General features: G+C 39.5%; 1 pseudogene; it reads right to left on the bottom strand.

The window, feature by feature from the left end:
• Positions 1–4,320: 4,320 nt before the first annotated feature.
• Positions 4,321–5,182, bottom strand: LOC114632377 (annotated as a pseudogene).
• Positions 5,183–12,281: the final 7,099 nt, after the last annotated feature.

The raw sequence follows: 12,281 nt of genomic DNA on the forward strand, positions 1-12,281 counted from the left end.
AATCCCCTTGAGATTGGCAGAAAGAGCCTGAAAGGATTTGATCACTCTGAAGGAAAATATATCCAGAGCCTTCATGGGACACAGGAATGGAAAAGACAGATGGGTCTCCAGAGAAATAGACAAACTAGTAATTTTGAAAAGAAAGCATATAACTTCTAAATAAATGATAAATACTTGGAATGGTCCCACAGCTCTGTGGCTAAGGGAACTGATGGAGTTCCAACCAGCTGTTCCACTGAGTCCTTTAATCTGAGCAAGCACACACCTCCATAATTGGAGATGACTGAATACCTGGGTATAAGACGTGTTAAGTCGAATTTCTCTATAAGTGCCAGTCCAGCATTGGCAGCAGTGGTAGTTAGCGCAATAATTCCCACATCTACCGCAATAATCAGTCCAATCATCCAGTGACTTCTTAACATTCTTTCAGTGAGCTTCTGCACTCATCACAGGTGAGTGGGAAGTTATTTTTCCACCTGTAAAATGAGCCAAGCTAGATTATAGGTTATAAATACATGTTGATTGGGAAGCTGCTCTCAGTTCACTGGCCCTAAGGACCAAGGCCAGGAACTTTACCATGGGAAAGGAGAAAAGAGAGGAGGAAGAGAAAGAGAAAACCCACATGCAGAGAGAAGAATAAAAGGGGCTAGAGAGACCAAAATGTCTGGATTATATAAGGAAGAGCCTCTGAGTGTGTGTGTGTGTGTGGGAGGGCAGCACAGCCCCTGGGCTGGAAACGTCAGGGTAGACTGCAGGGTATGCCAGGTAGGGACTGAGTGAGGGATGCTGGTAGAACCTGGAGGCCAGGTCTACTTTGGTATGTAAAATATGCACCCCAGTCCCTTGTCCTGGGGTCTGAAACTGAACAGTGAGTCTTGCCATGGCCTTGACAGCTTCACTGGTATCCAGATTGCTGGCCATAGCTATGAGAAGGTATCGACTTTCAGAAGTGATGTTTAAGAACATATTAGAATCAACCCAGGTAAAAAGGACAACATTCACAAGTGATACTGTAATTATTAGGGCACCATTGTATGACCCTTTCAGTAATAAGTAAGGTAATGGTACACATGCTACAAAGGATTGACTTTGATTTGATCTAAAAGACAAAGTATACTTACCATCATTAATGTATAACTTTCCTTTCCATGCTTTAAGAGGAGAGAAGGCACTGGCTAATTCCCACAAATTAGCTTGAACTTAATCGCCCAATTTTAAGAAAGGACTTGACATCTGTTTCCATGCCATGGAATAGGTTCATTGTTACAGGATATTTATTTATATTATTTATTTATTTATTTATTTATTTATATTATTGAACATAGAAAACCTAATTGTTAACAAAACATACAAGCATAGATAGATACTGCATTTGTCAGCCGCAGTTAGGTGTGTCTTGAAGAGATGCAGTTTGGGTGTGCCGATAAAAGCCTCCATAGATATGAATGCTAAAGAATGGAAAGTTTCTGCCTAGTTTAAGGCAAGTTGCTTGGTAGACGTCTTGTGGTCTATGTTCTCAAGGCAAAGTCATCTGGATGGCCTTGAGCTAACTCACCATAAAGGTGAAATGGTTTGGCCCCTACTAATTTGGCTTGGAGCCCTCCCCCCCCACCTCTACACTCCATGACAGTGACATGGTTCAGCCTGCTAAGGGTGTGGGAGAGGAGCTAGAGACTTCTTTCACTGCAATTAAACCTTTGAGAACTCTTTTGGCTTCTAAAATCTTTCATGGAAGAAGCTCTAGGAGAAAGATAGGGATTTTCTCCTTGGGCTTTCACGGACAACAGAGAAGCAGCTGTCAGGACACAGGCAAAACAGTATTCTACGAAAGAGAGCAAAGGAATCCTCTTAGGTTTGGAGGAACTCAAGGGAAAGGTAAACTAACTTCGTAGAATGACACAGATAAAAAGATTTCTAAAGAGGTAGCAGTTTAGTTACAGGATCAGGTTCATAAATAGATATTTTGTATATAGTTCAGAATACAGCTAGCAGGTTTTTACCTCTATTTATGCCTCCTGTATCTTCATGGGTATAAATATTAGTTAAGCGTAAATGGCTAAATATTTCATTTGGTGTCTTGATGAGGGGCAGAAGGCAAGCCAGCAAAAGTAGGAATCAGACAGAAAAATGCTAGGCAGTAAGCGTATAGCATACACACATATCAGGTAGAAAATCATGACGGCTGTAGACACACGGAAACGGAGGAGAGGCTGAGAAGCCAGCAGACTTGGGAAGTCCTTAAATAGAGAGTTATGCAAAATTAAAACGAACAAGACGCATAAGGATGGGAAATTCCATTACACAAGGTGTTAGAACCTCATATAGTTAGTTCTACCTTAGATGGTTTAAAAATAGAAATAGAAAATGAAACAATAAATGACTTAACTGAGATTGGCTTAATACCAATTATGATTATTTGTGGGAAAGACACACGCGAGGTGGCCCCGGGCCTGCACGGAGTCCCTGGACTATGGCAGGAGGCTGAGTCCCAGGAGCTTTCCTGCCGGTAGGTTCCCACATACATGAGAAAGTCCAAGGTTCCAGAGACTAGAAGCTTGGTGGTGGCAGGCCCCAGAAGACACATGGACTGGGTTTCCAAGGACTAGTTTATTGTCCATGGCGTGGTAGTTGGATGTGTGCACAGCGCCCCATGAAAGCCAGGGGAGAGCTGGCTTAAATAGGGGAGGGGGAAAGAGGAGGGACTGGGAAGGGATAACTTAATTAACTACGCCCCCTGGACTTTAGATCTCATGAATATGGAAATCTGTTAGTCACGCCCTCTACCTGGATGTTAGCAAACCTCTCTGGAAGGAGTTACTCTGAGCCAAAGGTGTCTGCAAGATGCAGGCCGATGGGGATGTATGTAGACCTCATGTAGGGGTCGTCTGGAATCCGGTAGCTTGAGGAGATAAGTGTCGTCCCTGACAGGCTATGTCCCTGTTGGGTCCCTGGCTATCTCAGACCCAGTGCTCTACCAGGGAGACCAAACCACCTCTTTGCGGCCCCACAATTATTGTCATTTCGAAGCGGTCTTCTATCAGGATGAGGCTTTATTTTCTCCTTAGTTTTGATTTTATGAACCTTTCTATTTGCAGGCCTTGATTAAATTCTTTCCCTTTTTCTACCAGAAAAATCCTTTTTCTTTGGTTTAACATTTCCAATTTTCCATTGGGAAGATTCATTAACACTTTATGAGCCAGTGAGAAAAAAAAGAAGAGAAAGAAAGAAAGGAAAAAAGGAAGGAAGAAATGAAAGTTCATGCACGCATGGGGACACATTTACTAGATAAAGTTGAAAAAGGACTTCACACCACTCTTTTACTTTTCTTAGTTTTTATACGTTTTCTAAAAAGTTACCTCATACAGTTCTATCAGATAGAATCATTACAGCAGGACAATTGATGACATGGTTTTCTAAGCACTTCTACATCCTACAAGTTCATACTGTGAACTTTTAAGGCAATAGTTTAAGACAATAGTTCATGGCATAGATTTATAAAGTTTAAGGAATGACAACAGAATTGTTTACATCTCTTTCCATGAAGAATAGTATCTGACTAAACATTTATAATCTATCTTCTAGGTCTATTAGTTCAATATAAGTTTAAAGGAATAATTTTTATGTCACAAGTTAGCATGGTTTTGTCAAGAAACAAATTATCTGCCTTGTGTCTTATTATTTTGAAGTCTTCTATAGATAAAGTAGTTCATCATTTATTTTCTGTCCTCATACCTACAATAAATTGTCTATTCCCAGTTTATGACTTTTAGTTACCAGATAGTGGTCTTATTCCTAACATTCCTAGAAGGAATGTTTTCCTTGGTCGTAAATTTGTTCCAAGCCTGCTTTCTTTTCTTGTTGCAATTAGCCTGTGGCACGTGAAGGTTTACAGGGGTCTAATTTTAGCATTTATTTCATAAGGGCCTTGAAATTATTTACATCAGTTTTAGAGTTCTATAAAACCATAATCAGAAATTATGAAGACATCAATTTGTGTATACAGCATTATTACATGAGAGTACATCTTCATGTTGATCTTCAGGAAATTTGCTCAATAGAGTAGGCTGATGCCCAGGAATTATTTGACTATGTAGACAAGCATACTTTTTTAAAGATGCTCTCATTTTTCAATTGAATGCTTTGGCTTCTTTGTCAAAAATCAAGTGTCCCCAGGTGTATGGGTTTATTTCTGGGTTTTTGATTTGCTTCCATTAATCAATCTGTCTGTTTCTCTACAAATACTAGTGATTCAACTACAGGAGGATGATCTTTTGAGAGGAAATCCAAAATCTTTTACTCAGCAATCCTGTTTATTTCAACCTAAGGAGATTCTCTTGTCTGAAGCTTTAATTCACTCAGGTACTTTGCATGGTGTGGTCAATGATGTAGGTTGTGATGAAGCAGAAGCTACGATCATAACCCTCTTGTAGCCTTAAAGCAACAGGGGTTTTCTTTTCTGTGTAGGCGGCTATGAAGTTGAAGTTATCAGGGAGTAACTGCTGATTTGAAAGAAACTCATCATCATTTCCTTGATCAATTAATATGTCAATCTGGAAACCTGAATAGGACTTCATAAGACCAGTTGCATTGTATGCCCTCCAATTAGTGTGATTGGTCCCAAATATCCATTAAAACCTTTTTTTTTTTTGTCCCAAGGACAGAGCACTGGAGCAAATGCTGACACAGATCTGTATTTCCAGGATTTTTCAAAGCACAAATTAGAGTTCTGTGACTTCTCACGGAGTGACCAGAAATAGACATCCTCTGTGGGTCTACTGAGAAATCAGTGTTTATGAGTTGTGGAAGCTCCTCTGTTACATAACAGTACATTCTGTAGTTACGTTTCCAGGGATCTTCCGTGGCATTCACATAAAACCCAGCAGCAGTGCCAAAGTCCCAGATGTCATCTTCTCCTTTAATATCAAAGTCACAGAGACTGGTATCTGGAGCAGTAATGCTGACAAGAGCATGTTCTGAGGCAGCTTGCTGATAGCCAGACTTTGATAGAAAATTTTGTTCTATGCAAGTTAAAGCAGGCAGCCAGTAGAGTGCAGACACTTTCCACCCTCTGCCTGTGGTGATAGGTAGACAGCAAATCTCATTTCAGCTCAACACTTTCATGTTCAAAAACTTTCTGAAGTCCTCCAAAGCACTTGTTGCTGGAAATCTGTTTCAGCATCATTTTTCTCCTGTCCAATTGCTAGATCTTTTGTCTGCACCATGGGGCAGTGGATCTTGGTGAAGGGCAGCTCCTAACCATTGATTATGTTCTTACACTGGCCTTTTGCCATCTGGTTGTCCCTAGTGTTGGCAGGCCTGGTAGGACCTGACGGTAGCAGGCCTCTGGTGTTGCACATAGGGATGACAGTTCCTGATGTCTGCAGGCAGGCTTCTGGGATTGCAGGTAGAGCTGGGTGTCCCTGGTGACAGCAGGGTTCCAGGGATGCAGGCAGAGCTGGTAGACCCTGATGGCATCAAACTGCTGCTTGACCCAGGTGGTGGCAGGCTTCTGTTTGTCCTGTGCATCAGCAGGCCTCCAGGGACTCAGGTAAAACTGTGGCCCGGAAATGGAGTACAATGAGGGCAGGGTGGAGCTTTGTTCTGCTGGGTTTGCCCAGAGAGGCCAGCAGGTAGGGAATTGAGGTACCGATCTCACCTGGTTTTCACTGTTGATTTCAGGCATCTGAGATTGTGGTAAGAGGTGCAGACTAGATGATAAAGCATAGAGGGGACAGGGCATATGTCATGGCTTCTGGATTTGCTGTGGACCCAGGAGGTAGGAGTTTGGGGGTCAGGAAGCTCACTTGGTTGTCCTCAGCAGCAGCAGACCTCCAAGAATTCAGGTAGAGCTGTGGTGTGGCTAATCCACCTTATATTTTGAAAACTGAGTCTCTCTTTGAACCTGGAGCTCACCAGTTAGTTCTACTGGGTGACCTTCCAGTGTTGGGACTGTAGGAACCTGCTGCCACACACTTGACTTTCTATATGAGTGCTGGGGATCCAAACTCAGGTTCTCATGGATTCATTGTCCCGGCAGTTTATTTTGAATAGTTTAGTTAAGTATCACAATTGTAAAGATCTTGGATTGGTCTCTAGTACTTGCCTCCCACGAACTATCCCCACCATCTTTCTTTTACATATTCTTGTGTAGCTCAGGGTGACTTCCACCTTGCTGTGTGGATAAGTATGACTTTGAACTTCTGATCCTCCTGTCTCTACCTCTTGTGTGCTGTAATTGCAGCTAGAGCCACCACACTGGGGCTTGAACTAGGTTTTGTTCTTTATAGGTGAACTTTCTTTCAATGGAACCACATGGCTTTCCCAGTACCTGTGCTTTCTATAACTCTTGTTGAATCACTGATGATGTCTTCTTCATTCCAAACAAGTGTTTAGTACACCAAAAACATCATATACTGAAAGCCATATTTAATATTTGATATAATACTATCACTTATTATCATTTTCTTTTAAATATCTATCCTCTTAATTTGAAATCTGTTATATAGGAAATGGGAGATCAGGAAGAAGTAGAGGGAAAGAATTAAGCATTCTCTGATTACAGCACTGCTGTTGCCATCTTTTTTGTCTTTAGCCCACAAGCCTGAGAGTTTACAACTAAGAAAATCTTAGATCTTGGATCAGTTGATTGCATCTTTCTTCCAGGCTTTGGTGATGACTCTTTGATACCATATTTCTTAAGCACTTGTTGCCTCACTGATGTTAGGAATTTAAGTTCTGCTATGCTCCCAAGCAAGAATTATTTTTTTTGGTGAAGGATAAAATATGAGTGAAATACAATGCACAAAACTCTCAAAGAACTAATACAAGATTTAAGAAGAGCAATTTATTTTTTAATGCTTTTGGCACCTCAAGAGATCAAAATAGTTTTCAAGTGATAATGTCCTGAGGTAGAGAGAATATTGGATTTAAAATCAGACTTCAGTTTCGGTGTGTGTTTTGGTACACCATGACAGTGGCTGTGTACTGGCCAGTTAGTAGGAATTTACCAAGTACTGAAGTCTTATGAATTTATGGATTTTTTTGTTTCAAATTTGTGTGTTTGTCAGTGTTTTCTATTGAAATAGAACTGATAGAATGAGTTTAAATGTATACAAATAGAATTTATTGGAATGGCTTACAGTCCATTGTCCAACTACTCCAACAATATTTACCTACTAGCATGAAGCAGTTGTTCAGTCCACAAGGCTGGATGTCTAAGCTGATCTGCAGTATACCCTGGAGTCTTGAAGAAGCAGGCTCTGATACCAGTAAAGGAATGAACTTGCCAGTAAAAGCAAGGGCAAGCATTTGAAAAGCAAGAGAATCCTTCTTCCATGTCCTGTATATAGGTTCACATCAGAAGTTGTAGCCCAGACTTAGGGTAGATCTTTCAACCTCAAATGATCCAAACAAGTCAAATTCCTTACAAATGTATGTAGTAGCTTTGGTTTAAGTAAATTCCAGATGTAGTCAAGTTCACCACTTAGAATAGGCATTGCAGTTTAGAATTAGAAAACAAACAAACAACATACACCAAACAAACAAACAAGCAAGCAAATAAACTAGATTAAAAGAAAGATTCTATGAGTGCAGAACATGGCAAAAGTATTAGATCTCTTAGTACCTCAGGATACAGATACCAAGCCAGTGTTCACGTTCCCCTCACATTCCTACTAGTTTTTATGTCTTAGCCTTTTGGGGACCAAAGCTAGCGTCTTGGACGTCCTAGGCAAATGCCCTACCATTGAGCTACATCTCAAGCCCCACTACTAAGTATTTGAAAAATTAAATGCCTTCTTCTCCTCTTTTAGTTAGGTTTTATTATTCATCTACTGCATAGGGGGAAAGGAGATACTGAGATACTCAGAAATTTGCCAAGACCTAGTGGAAGGACTGGAGCTTAGATAAACGGATCTAATATTTCTGAATGGCATTTTCCTTTAGATTATTATTATTGGTGCTGGAAACTGAGCTCAGGGCTGCACATGTGCTAGGCATTCTACTATTGAGCTACCTCCCCAGTTGTAGTATAATGATCTCAAGTTTATTGATCTCTAAGTTTATTCTAATCTACTACAAATTTGTGAGATTTTGCAGATGGGACTCTATAAGTTTCCAGACCTTAAGAGGCCGCAGACCTTAGCACAACTGATTCCATAATGGATGTACCATTCAAGCCATAAAACTGAACATGTAGTTAGTACCACCTGCTAAAATAAAAACAAAGGCCTAAGCCATTAAAGTCTACAGTTCTGGGAAACTCTCTTAATGTGTAAACCTTCCTTTTTGACTTCTGTAGTTTCATCTTGTTAACTGAAATGTGTCAACCCAGGATAAGGTTTTTGTGCTTAAAAGCTCAGCCTGAGAAATGTTCAAAGCTACACTGGGATCCCAAACACTCAGTATGGTTACCAGCTGGCTAATGAAGACTTTCTACTGACTTAAACCTGAGTTCAAGTACTTTTCTCTGTTAGATACCCCACAGCAGACTCCAGTATGATAACATTAAAATATCTGGGATTTATGTAGTGACTAAAAAAATGAGGTTGAACATCCCTGTATAATTGTACTTATCAGGATCTCAGACAATATCCTATTTGTTATTCTTTATTTTCTTGTTTGAATATGGGGGACATGAAAGCGGCATCAGTTAAGAAAAGAGTAGCAATATCTAGTCTTTAAAGGGAGGTAGGAATTGACCAAATATCTTAACTTCTACAGAACCACTTTAAAATCCCAAAGTTAGAACAATACCCATAACCTAGAACTACTGTGATGCTTAAATAAATTATTGACATGACCATAGAACACTTACTGCCACGAGGAAGCTTCAATTTTGGTGCCAGTTCCACCTAAGAAGCTTGGCTAGGTGTTGATAGGCTCAGATAGGTTTGTGTCAACTAAAGGGAAAGTGAGCTCTACCTTTTTTCTAACTTCTAGCACCCTACAAACAAGCCTGAAGGATGATTATCTTCTATCCAGAGTTTCATTTGACTATATCTTCCAAATTAGTTAAAGATAGAAAGATGTTAAGTCTAGTAAGATTTCTTCTAGGGCCACTGAGCTAGTCACTTGAGTATTGACTTAGATTTGCTCTGTTCTCAAGGACTGTTCTTCATGAAACTCAATATATACTAAATAAAGTTGAGTTTTCTTTCACTCACCATCAGCCTCTGTCCCAAAATCCCTATTCCAGTCCACTGTTCAAGAACTAGCAGCTGGTTATCAATGGACCATCAATTGGAATGGATGGAATCTCCTGTTCAAATCTTAGAATGTGAGAGTCTGCTTAGTTGCATTCTAATTGTCAAAAGTATGAGCTCTTTTGGATCAATAAGTAATTATGGGCAAGGCTGGTGTTGTATAAGAAAACAGTGTCATTAGATTGTGTTTGTTTGGCCTCTTTATTTGAGGTTTTTGATAACGTAGAGGCAGAGACAGGAAGATATTACTTCCAAACTTTCAGAGTAACTGCCTACGAGGACCAGGGTAATTCTTTGAGATTATATCACCTTGTCATGTCACAATGTCATAATCATCTTAATTTCTACAAATTCACCGTGTAATATTTGCTTAATGACAAAACCACCTACAGGCCTGCTTCTCAGAACACTTCTCTGTAGTTAAGAAAGATATGACTGTCTTTGTAAAGGAATTAAGATTTGTGAAATATTTATTTAAAATATTTACAGTAGTATCTGGCACATAATAATTACCATTTTCCTAGCTTTGACTATTGTCAAATATTCAAAAAAGTTATGATTTACTATGTACTTGTTTTTATGCATAGAGTTAAGTGTTAGGTATGTTCACATTGTTATGCAACAGCTTTCTAGAAATCCTTCCTCTCAGAAGGCTGATTGTGATGCTATTGTGTACACTTGCACTTTTCACTAACCATTCATCTGCCAATGGACATTGATTGAGTGGCTTCTACCTCTTGGTTACTGTAATAATGCTGCAATGAGTAAGGGTACGTATTATTTCTTCAAGATTTACCTTTCACTTTTTGATATATATCAAGAAGCAGAATTGTTATAGCCCAAAGGAAATCTGTTGTTGGCTTTTTTTTTTTTTTTTTTTTTTTTTTTTTTTAACAAATGACTGTTCTACACCGACCATTTCTGTATGCCAGCCCTGGCTTAAATGGGTCAGTTAATTTAATTCCTGCAGTGATCTTTGAAAGGATTACTAATATCACCTGTGTTTTGCAGTTTAAAATACTGAAGAGCTAGGTGGGTGTGGTGGCACATGTCTTTAATGCTAGTACTTGGGAGGCAGAGGCAAGAGTTCAAGGCCAGCCTGGTCTATATAGCAAGCTCCAGGATAGCTAGTGCTACATAGAAAAACCTTGCCTCAAACAAATGAACAAGCAAACAAACAACCTGACAACTAACCCATCATCATCATCATTGTCATCATCATCATCATCGTCAACAACAACAGCAACAGCAACAACAACAATCTGAAGGAAGGAGTAAATTGTAGAGGGGAATTTAGGATTTTACATGGATTCATGTTTGGGTAATCTGAGTCCAGAACCTAAGACCTCTACCCAAGTGCTGTGTTTGGTGGGTTCTTCCCGCCTCCTCCATGTTAGAATTCAACACAAATAAATAGCTATTGATTTGGTGGTCTGTGTAAAGCCTATAGCAGACTCTGTAGAAATGGGCAACACAAAATTGACTGGTAAAATTACAGCATTAAGGGCTGCAGATGTTCCTCAGCTTGCTTAGTATGTACAAGGCTAGATGCCTATCCTTAGTGTACTAAGAAGAAAGAAGAAGTTTCTAGCCTTCAGTAGTTTATAATTTAGGAATTAGTATGCTTTCCTCTATGTTTTCAAATTTTGCTATAGTTCAATATGCTATTCAAAATAATTATTTGTTTTAAAAAATTACCTTTTAAAGAATTAGTTTTCATTAGGGTTTTAGGTCTTTATGTATTCATTCATTTATTGCGTTTATGAGTCTTTTGCCTATATTTATATAAGTGTACCCTGTGTGCTATGTCTACATATGTCAGGAGGGCAATTTGGATTCCTTGGAACTGGAGTTATGAATGGTTATGAGCCATCATGTGGCATGTGGGTGCTGGGACTTGAAACGTTCTTCTGGAAGAGCAGCCAGTCTTATAACCACTGAGCCCTCTCTCCATCTTCCATGCAAGTTTAGAAATTTGAGTCTTGGTTTCAAAAGAGAGTTTCCCACATGGGGAATGTTTATTGAGTTGAGAATGAAAGGTGGCTTTGCCCTGGGTCAGCTGCCAGGTTGTATCCATGTGCTGTGCTTCACAGTTTAGTTCTATTCAAGAGGTAGGAATATAAGGGAGAAACAGAAAATGCACAGGTCTGTGGGATTCCACTGTGCCTCCTCCAACCTTCAGGCATTAACTTCAGTGGAACATGGAGATGCTAAGACCTGTATTTCATACTGGCAGAACACCTAACATTATGAAGGATTTCTTCAATGGCCAAAATCTATTAAATGTAAACAAATTATTGCCATCATTTTCAGGATATTAGGTTTCTCTTTTCTGTTCTAATTGAATCAAATATATGTTTATGATAATTTGTTTTAATCTTAGTGACATCCCCCTCAATCCCTCCTCCCTCCTCTTTTTCTCCTTCTTCCTCCTGTGGTACTGGAAATGGAACTTTGTACATTTCAGAGTCCCTCCAGGCCATACCAGGCCATACCAGGACAGTGTTCTTCCACTGAGCTATATCCCTAACTCTAGTTAGTAATTAACTTATAAATGTATTTTTATTCTTTTGTGCCAGAGATTAGTGCTGGGCATGAGGGCAGGGTTGGCAAAAGTTTAAAAAAAAAGCTTTAAAAGTTATACTACATCTCTTTTTGATATCATAAGAGAGAAGATGGTTCATATTTACGTATCTAATTCCCATGAATAGGACCATGGCCAACAGGCTGAAATTGCAGTTATTGGAAAAAATAATTATCCAAAGATAATCTGTTCTTCTCAGGGTACTGAGTTTGTCTTTGCCAGGGGTGTTACAGAGGGGAAAATGCTCTTCTATGTAGCAAAGACCTAGAGTGCTTACTGAGCAGGGTACATTTTCAGATTCCTTGAATCTGGAGCTCACATGACTCTCCAACATTTGATGTTAAAAGCCAAGGGAGTGAAAAAAAATCATGTCAATATAAAAAAGAGCCATGCTGTCTTTGAATAAAGACCTTACACAAATCTTACTCTTTTAATGGCTCTCACCTCTCAGAGGCCCGGTTCTTCCCTGGAAACCTCCATCCATTTACCCAGGC

This window comes from Grammomys surdaster, unplaced genomic scaffold, assembly GCF_004785775.1.
Source record: "Grammomys surdaster isolate TR1022 unplaced genomic scaffold, NIH_TR_1.0 373, whole genome shotgun sequence".
NCBI lineage: Eukaryota > Metazoa > Chordata > Mammalia > Rodentia > Muridae > Grammomys > Grammomys surdaster.